This window comes from Limulus polyphemus, unplaced genomic scaffold (genome assembly GCF_000517525.1).
Source record: "Limulus polyphemus unplaced genomic scaffold, Limulus_polyphemus-2.1.2 Scaffold1957, whole genome shotgun sequence".
Lineage (NCBI taxonomy): Eukaryota > Metazoa > Arthropoda > Merostomata > Xiphosura > Limulidae > Limulus > Limulus polyphemus.
The window spans coordinates 30,929-40,693 of NW_013667567.1; the positions used below are offsets into that span (position 1 = coordinate 30,929).

The 9,765-nt window shown below is 35.2% G+C and overlaps 1 protein-coding gene across 1 annotated transcript in view; it reads right to left on the reverse strand.

Annotated features, from left to right (window-relative positions):
- The window catches only part of LOC111087281, a 36,421-nt gene extending 27,512 nt beyond the window's left edge, over positions 1–8,909 (reverse strand). The window contains exon 1 of the mRNA XM_022393385.1: positions 8,828–8,909. The gene's annotated coding sequence lies outside the window, so the exon portion shown is untranslated. The remainder of the gene's footprint in view (positions 1–8,827) is intronic.
- Between the last annotated feature and the right edge of the window lie 856 nt (positions 8,910–9,765).

A 9,765-nucleotide genomic window follows, 5' to 3' on the forward strand; every position in this document is an offset into this window, starting at 1 on the left:
TTTATGAATCATAAAGGGTTTTTGAACCCCGCAGCGAAGCACGGATGTTTTTACCTAGATTCTACCAATCAACAGTAGGTTGCAACTGGAAAATGAGTCCTTTAATTCTTTAAGTATTTAGTTTACTAGATACATAAAATGAAACAGCAGAATAACAATAATATTTATTTTCATTTTCTCAGACTTTCTGTTGTTTTTCTTGTAAATATAAATTGTATAACTAGATAGAATGCATTAAAAATATCGAGTAATTGAAAACAATATACTTTTATAATACAAATAAAACAGAAATATGGCCGGGTGGTTAGGGCGCTCGACTCGCAATCTGAGGGTCGCGGGTTCAAATTCCCGTCCCACCATGCTCGCCCTTTAAGCCGTGGGGGCGTTATAATGTGACAGTTAATCCCATTATTCGTTGGTAAAAGAGTAGCCCAAGAGTTGTCGGTGGGTGGTGATGACTATCTGCTAGTTGTGTTATTTTTTCTGTTGAATTCACTAGGTGTCATACTTTGCAAACGTCACTCACTCGGTTCGAAGAAGAGAGGAGCGTCAATACTAGGCCTCGTTGTAAATCTTCAATGAAAGCCAACTAACTCCACTAAATATTTGCATGCTCTTTATATAACCACTTCAACTTTTTCCATTGAAAAAAATTAGTAAGAGTACTTTATGAGTCTATGTTTCGTATCGATCAACTAAGCGAAGCCACCGTTAGTTCAGGTCTCGGAAAAACGATTCACGCGTGAGTAGAGAAAAATGCTTATTTTGTAGCACGGTATTTTAACCACACAGAATGAATATAATCATAGTATAGAGGAAACGTGGGAATATTCTATTTTATTTTTGCAGGTTATTGCAACCGACTTTATGATTACACCATAACAGTAGTGTTTACAAATGAAAACGCCAACATAAACGTTCAATACTGCATTTGGACATGATCGAATGTCTGTCTTGTTTTCTGTAATATGTCTATAACTTCAGAAGTAAAGGTGCGACAGAAAACAAAAATTATAGTTTTAAATATATTGAACTTTGTGTTCATGATATTAAAACATGGGGTAGGATCACACATTAGATAAATCAGTAAACAATACAGCTGAACCTTGATCTTTCTTCACCAGTGTTAACCCTGAAGAAAATCAGTCAACCTTCTGAAGGCGCTCGGTTTATCGGCTTTCCTGTTTTGTACAGTTATATTTTTAGATTGTAAACTAGAACTTAATAAATAACAACTGCGATAAGAGTACACGAAACTTTGCTCCACGAATTCACAATCTGTCACTCAAGTCACTAGGCCAAGCCCCGCCAGTAAAAAGGTTATGCTACGAGTCAGTAATTTCGCGCAAACATTTATGAAAACAGAAAGAGACGCAAAATGAGACATTGGCCAATATTCAGTCCTGCTATAATCCGAACTTTACTATTTAATTTTTTTTTGTATTTTTGTTTCTATGGTAATGAGTTTGCAGGCTTTAAGATCAAAAAGCAAAGAGCACCTAGATTTCCCTCAACTTACTCTTATTAAACAATTGTTCTGCTTATTGCTTATCAAACGCCATCTTAGATGGAAGGAGTTGAGGAAATGCTTATAACTGGTTACAATACAGCGTAAACCTAAATACAAACTTTCTCTATCACATGTTTACCTTTGACCCTGGCTCGGCCTGGCCAGGTGGTTAAGGTACTCGACTCGCGGGTTCGAATCTCCGTCACACCAAACATGCTCGCCCTTTCAGCCGTGGGGGCGTTATAATGTGACGGTCAAACCCACCATTCGTTGGTAAAAGAGTAGCCCAGGAGTTGGCGGTGGGTGGTGATGACTAGCTGCCTTCCCTCTAGTTTTACACTGCTGAATTAGGTACGGCTAGCGCAGATAGCCCTCGTGAAGCTTTGCGCGAAATTCATAACAAACAAACTTTTGACCCCTAGTGGCTCAGCAGTTTGCAGACTTATAACGCTAAAAATTGGGTTTCGATATTCGTGGTGAGCACAGCACAGATAGCCTATTGTATAACTTGGCGCTTAACTACAAACAAATTATTTACTTAGACAGAAGTACACAGGACCGAGCGTTACTTTAAGACAATCACGAACAGTTATTTATAGTTCAGACATTAATTCAAGACAGTCACGAACAGTTATTTATAGTTCAGACGTTACTTTAAGACAGTCACGAACAGTTATTTATAGTTCAAACGTTACTCCAAGCCAGTCATGAGCAGGTATTTATAGTTCACACGTTACTTTAAGACAGTCGCGAACAGTTATTTATAGTTCAAACGCTACTCCAAGCCAGTCATGAGCAGGTATTTATAGTTCACACGTTACTTTAAGACAGTCACGACAGTTATCTATAATTCAGACGTTACTTTAAGGCAGTCACGAACTGTTATTTATAGTTCAGACTATTCCAAGACAGTCACGAACAGTTATTTATAGTTCAGACATTAATTCAAGACAGTCACGAACAGTTATTTATAATTCAGACTATTCCAAGACAGTCACGAACAGTTATTTATAATTCAGACGTTACTTTAAGACAGTCACGAACAGTTATTTATAGTTCAGACTATTCCAAGACAGTCACAAGCAATTATTCATAGTTCAGATGTTTCTCCAAGACAATCACAAGCAGTTATACGTAGTTCAGACTCACTTTAAAATAATCGTGGTTTGTCAGTGATACCCTTCGTGTTGTAGAGATTTCAGTACCTGGCTTTGGTTTCAGAAAGAACAATCCAAGTAAAGCTATTTTAGCCTTGTACCTGCCCCTGGGAAAGTGAGACTGTAGCACCCATATAAGTTTACTAAATATATTAAATAACTCTTTAGCTCTTACAAACAGGTTAACACTGACAAACATTTTTAGTGTATTTGTTATAATTAAGATGTTATGGGATCGAACAAGCCAGCCTATCTAACCAATGAGCTTTAAGCATTCCTTTTTAAATAGTTTCAACATTCCTTAGGGTCAACTGTAAACTTGTTAAACCAGTGTAATATTTTACTGTTGGACTTTTTAATACACTGCTTATGTCCTGTTTTGGAGCTGGACGACATTCTGTTCACACTCAAGAAACGGGAGAAGAGCAGTCCTCTACAAATTTCAACAATATACACTGTCTAATTCTCTGAAAAAGTCTTTAGCAGCTGGCACTTAAGTAGTAGAATTTCTGATACACAAATGTTTCTCACACAAGAGTGTGCTCATGTTTAAGCGGCGATTAACTATGATAAGAGAAACTCTACGGAAGTTGAATGAATTAAATAACCAAATGGTGGAAGATTAAAACAATTATCCGATTAGGATAAGAGCGATGAACGCCAGCTGAACGGACGATTCATACTCCTTTGCACATTTTCAGTAACATGGGTATGTACACACACACACACACATATTTTCAGGCAGATAGAAGGGTATCTGGTATACAGCGGCATTTTTATACACACATATATATATATGTATATATATATGCTGCCCCCCAGTGGCACAGCGGTATGTCTGCGGACTTACAACGCTAGAAACCGGGTTTCGATACCCGTGGTGGGCAGAGCACAAATAGCCCTTGTGTAGCTTTGTGCATAATTGAAAATAAACAAACAATAATATGTATGCTTTTTTCTTGGAAAATAAGTAAAAGGTGAGAACTTTTATTAAAGTTTTAATCAAAATTCAAACTGAAACTTGTAGTTATATGAAGAGCCATTCGTTATCTAACAACAGATAGTTAGCGATGCAACAGGTTTAAGATATACTAATTGTTGTATTCGTGTGATTGTTATTGCTTGTCATAACCTGGTGGTTAAGGCACTCAACTAGCAACATGCTGGTCGTTGGTTCGAGTCTCGTCACCGAACACACTCGACCTTTCAATCATGGAGGCGTTACAATCTGATGGTTAATCCCATTATTCGTTGGTAAAGAGTAGCCCAAGAGTTGGCGGTTGGTGGTGTTGACTAGTTGCCTTCCCTCATCTTAAAGTAGAGACAGCTAGCACAGATAACCCTTAAGTTGCTTTGCGCTAAATTAAAGCAGCAAGTGATGGCTATTAGACACGGGATGGAAATGATGTTTACATTTTATGTGCAGTATGAACAATCCGGTTGCTTGGTATCATTTATTATTTGTTACTAAGATAATTATATGTATAATACTGAGAGTAGAACTTCATGGTTACAATTTCCGTAGTGATTGTATGAATATGTCCTTCATTTTGGTAACGGTATTCTCGTCAACAGCATTGTTGTGTGTATTTCCTGTTAATTAGTGGTTATTATCCTCATCTTTTATGTAGTTAACGTGGCCTACTGGTTAATGTGCTTGGATTGTGAAATAAAAGGTTCATGGTTTGCTGCTATGTGTTTGTTTGTTTGTTTTGAATTTCGCGCAAAGCTACACGAGGGCTATCTGCGCTATCCGTCCCTAATTTAGCAGTGTAAGACTAGAGGGAAGGCAGCTAGTCATCACCACCCACCGCCAACTCTTGGGCTACTCTTTTTACCAACGAAAAGTGGGATTGACCGTCACATTATAACCCTCCCATGGCTGAAAGGGCGAGCATGTTTGGTGGGACGGGGATTCGAATCCGCGACCATCAGATTGCGACCCGAGTGCCTTAACCACCTGGCCATGCCGGGCCTCATGTTACTGAACCACTACACAAGAAAAGGGGCAACTTGATTTTATAATGATAATGTATAAAACAACAAACACATACATGATAATTCCATGATAGTTTTATTGTTTAAAACAACTTATTTTATAATTCTTAAATCCTATAGAAACGTCGAATAGACAAACGATTTTGGGAATGAATACGAACAGCAAATTCTAGATTTTGTTAAAAACGTCGCTATACAATTATGAACCCATGGTATGCATTCATACCAAATGTTTTCTACCATCTAATTTTAATGTAAAATACGTCAAAATCATTTGTTTATTCCGAAGCTATGTATATTTTGACATAACACATGGTAAAAAAGTTGTTAAGTAAATTTCGTTCTAGCTGCCTTTATTACTGTGTTATTCTCTGTAGTTATTCTTTTATTCAAATTTGATGCAAAACTACTTAAAGGCTATCTGCTCTAGCCGTTTCTAAGTGATAGAGTATAGAAAAATTGGGAATGGATGGTGTTGAGTAGCTGTCCTCTAGCCGTCTTGAAGTGATAGAGTAGAGAAAAGATAGCTACTCAACACCATGCATTCCCAACTCTTGGGCTAAACAACAAATAGTGGGAATGAACATCACAGTACAATGCTCCACGGATATTCGGCAACAAGTTTCGATCCCGCGTCTTTCAGTTTGTTGGTAACGCTAATCGCTATGGGTAAATCCGATGTTTTCCTGTTAAGTAACAAATGTGATATTTAAACATTACAGGCACAGGGTCTTAGATGAGTTGGTTATCTGAAAGACGTTTTGATGGAAGAAAGCCAATTGATCAATTCATGAATCCAGTGAAGTGCGACTGTCCAGCGTACAGAAAGCAAGTACACATACTGTGTTTTTGTCTTTGATTTAAATAAAGATTGATTTTATTTTGTGTTACAAATTGTGTCCAGTCTGTTTGCTTCTTTGCTTTATTATGAGTAAATTGAATTAAATTCAGCTCTACTTATCCTGCCGATACTACCGTTATAAAGTGGTTCTACCTAATACTGTTTGCGGAAATCAGTTTCACCTGAAAATACTACAAACCTATCCAGTTTGTTTTAACCCTTTTCTGTGCGACTAATATAAGCCCTGTAACCCACAAAGTCTTGGACAAGTTTTTGGGTTATAAATATAATAACCATATAAGAAATTACGGAAACCAATAACTTACAAATAAACAACAACAAACATGGAAATTATGTTGAAAATATGCATATCTTCTAAAGGCAAAACCTCAGATCATATGCATCGAATCACCTACTACAGAAAAAAATTCGTGATTACAAGTCACGGAATTGTCCATACGCAAAATATTCTATATACGACACAGAAAGTTAACCCTATGTTGATTTTCAGCTTGATAAGTATATTCTTGCAAGAGCAGACAAAGGTAATATTTCATATAATGAACGACAGACCAATAGGTAATTCCGTGAACTATTGTAGCCATTTACTTTTCTTGAACTTCTTAAAACTTGTAAACCAAGAAGGGAATTTCAAAACCATTCTTCCAAAAGGACCAAAACAGTTGACAAACTGAGAAAAGAATATTAGTAATACTAGAATTCAGAGATAACTTGGAATCTTCACATGCTACAAAGAATTCGGATTTTTTCAGAACCATCACACCCTCTACTGAATAATAAGTTTCTCATTTCTAATATTTACCATAAACACAAGCATTAATCTGTTGTCTGATCTTTTAAATTTGATAATTCTTCCTTAGAGACGTTTTAGAGTAAATTATATAACCAACAGTTCAGTTATTTCAAATGGATATATCAGTTTTTGATGTTAAATGAAAGTAGAAGAATGATGATCAATGAATTTTGTGAAACAGCTATGAAGTTTGTATCTCTTAAAAAATACCAATTTGTATCACCGAACAATGAATTAATTTGAAACCAGCAAACAAATAACGTTTTTGTATAGCTCTATATTTTGAATTTATATTTAGGAATTGATGGTAGCCCTGATTAGCCTCATTCAACTATGTTCTATGGAACAAGTTTCCATCATTATTGATAAATTTAGTAGAAGATGAACAGACTCTCTATTGTGATATAGTTTTTCACACCAATAAACCTATAAGGGTTGAGTTATGAATTATTGCAAAGAGAACTGCAAACCTCAATATAAGGTTTGTTATACTTATAATAGTAAAAGAAAGGCTCATCAATACATTTATACAGGAATATGATGTTGCTTATTCCTCTGAACACCGTACCAACATCCCTACATCTTTTTTAGGATACGTTCACCGAAACGGAACACAGTACTAGAGATATACTTTAACTGGTCTTGTATAAGAATAATTATACATATTTATTCTAAAAGTATACCTCTAAGTTATATTAGCATTGTTATACACTACAGTAAACTATATTGAAGATTATAAAAGGAGAAAAAACATACAAAATTTCCAAATATTTATCTATATGTTAAATGTTTTCCATGATGTTTTTAATAATAATTAATAATACATTAAATCTTGTAGTTTGCAGCATCAAATACCACCTCCTTAGTTATTCTGCAACTATAGGGCGGCCCACAGTATAGCTGGCCACACCGTTCATTTTTCATAAGCGTTTGACTCTCAATCTCCGGGTCGCGAGTTCGAATCCCCGTTCCACCAAACATGCTGGCCTTTTCAGCCGTGGGGGCGTTATAATGTGACGGTCAATCCCACTATTCGTTGATAAAAAAGTATCCCAAGAGTTGGGGGTAGTAGCGATGACTAGTTGCCTTTCTAGTCTTTCACTGCTAAATTAGGGACGGATAGCGGAGATAACCCTCGTGTAGCTTTGCGCGAAATTCAAACAAACATTATACACAAACTTTCCAGTTTTTCTCTGACGGGCTTGCATGTGATTTCTAAATTTGTCTGTATTTGTCTTGTATTGATAGGCTGCTGGTTTGTATCAGTAAACTGGGAAATAAGTAAATAAATATAGAAAGCTTCATTAAGTTGTGTAATCTGTTTACATTTGAATACTGTATTTTGTTCTTACCTTGGTGTGTCAGATACATTATTTTTTGTCTGTCTTACTTTATTTATTACTGCTGCTTATGTTTTAGGAAGACCTTTTATCAATCTGTTTTCAACATGTCTTTTTCACATTCTAGGGGAAAACGATGTATCTGCCAGTCTCTTTTGTGTGGTAGTAGAAGTAAGTGCTGTATGCAGGAGCTTATACTAGTTATAGACCCTATTCTAGGTCCATTGTATGTTTCTGTTTTAAACCTGGATTTGTTTTACTTATGAAGTTTTTCCAATATTAGCACATATTAGCTTAGCACATATTTTAGGTCTTGCTACAAGGTGTGTGTCGTGTACGTTTAAAAATTGATGTATTGGTACTTGCAATTTTTAATGTTATCAGCCAGACAGACCATTACTTTTGCCTGGTATACTGTCCTCAGTCTATTTAGTACCAGATGTTTACAACCTAAGCCAACATCGGTATGAAACTTAATCCATTGACAATTGAAATTTTGTTGTATACTATATAAAATATAACTATATATGCCACATCATAGCTTTATTTCTTAAATCGTGTTTAAACATTTGTGTTTTGTATATAATAATTTTTTACCTAATTTGTCTACAGAGCTTTATAAACTTACAACTAGTTTTTAGTGAACATCATAGTATGTTTCATTGATTACCAGTACTAGCATTATGAAACATTCACTTTGTCAATTTAAAACCAGAAAAAGGGAGGGAAAAAGTGTCTTTTAGTTGGGCTAAGAATGCATACTTTTATGAACAAATTAGAATCCTTCATGATGAAGAATATGGATAGTTAAAATCTTTGTTTCTTATTTAAAGGCTGAAATCCCTTGCCTACTTTACTATACTTTATTTTTGTATACATTTTCTATATTTCATGTTGTGAAAGAAAAGTAATTTTTAAATAATAAAACTTTGAGAACAGCTGTTGAGTGGATTATTTTATCTTTAGAAAATTTATTACAACGTTTCGACCACTTGTGTGGTCATCATCAGGTAAATTTATTTATATCATAAATAATAGTTATAATAATTTCGTAATAAGTATAATCTAACAAACGCTTATAGTGAACAGTTTAATCACCCGTTGTTACTGAGTTTTTGTGGTTGTTATTTTTGCAAAAGAAAAAAATAAGATTTGTATCTCTCATACCTGAAAGTCAATGAGGTGAAAGGGGAACCGTTTTTTTTAAAAAAAGTCACGAGTCTTGAAATTTCTGAAATGGGGACTTTTCCCCCTCTATATTTCTACTCATTCAATTGCTATCGTTCAGTGTATAAGATAAGACAGCGTACTCTCGATATTTTCATGGCACCGAGAAAGCTGGGTTTGAGGCTACATTAACGTTTTGAAGGATATATATATGAGTTCTAACAAGAACCACACCGCCCTCTGGTGGCTCAGCAGTAAGTCTCACAGCTTACAACGCTAAAATTATGATTACCATAACCGTGGTGGATAGCCCATTGTGTAGCTTTGTGCATAAATACAAATAAAAATGTTTAGAAATATATCTTTGTCATTTTAGTACGCCTTGCTTAACAGTATGGTATGTTTATACTATATTGTATTTCGCTTAAGAACTTTTTGGTATCCTGCGAGGTAACTATTCCCGAGTAAGGACCACAAGAGAATGTAGAATTTACAGGGCGCTTACAATATATATATTTATTTTTTATTTTTTTAAGAAGCTGTAAACATTTTTAAAAAACAGCTTAGATCAAAAGGAAGGATAGCGTAAATTTTACACAGCATATCCAAACCTAAAATACCTTAGATATTGTAAAATTTGTAGCAATGTACAGTTCTTAATATTTAATGTTAATATATTAGTACATAAACAGATTTTTAATGGCTTTGGTGAGAAAAATTTGATTAAATATTTTAAATTATTTTATAATACTGTTACGACAGCGGAAGTCGCGTGACGCTGGGAGCATGTGCGCTGGAATTTCTAAAATTATCGGGGAACCCCGCGAATGTCCGAATGTTTGCTAGAAGCCTTCTTTTTTAGTATATAAGTCTGGCAAAGAAAGTCAGCGATATAGATAGATAGACTGAAGAGATAGATAATTGAGTCAAGCGAACAG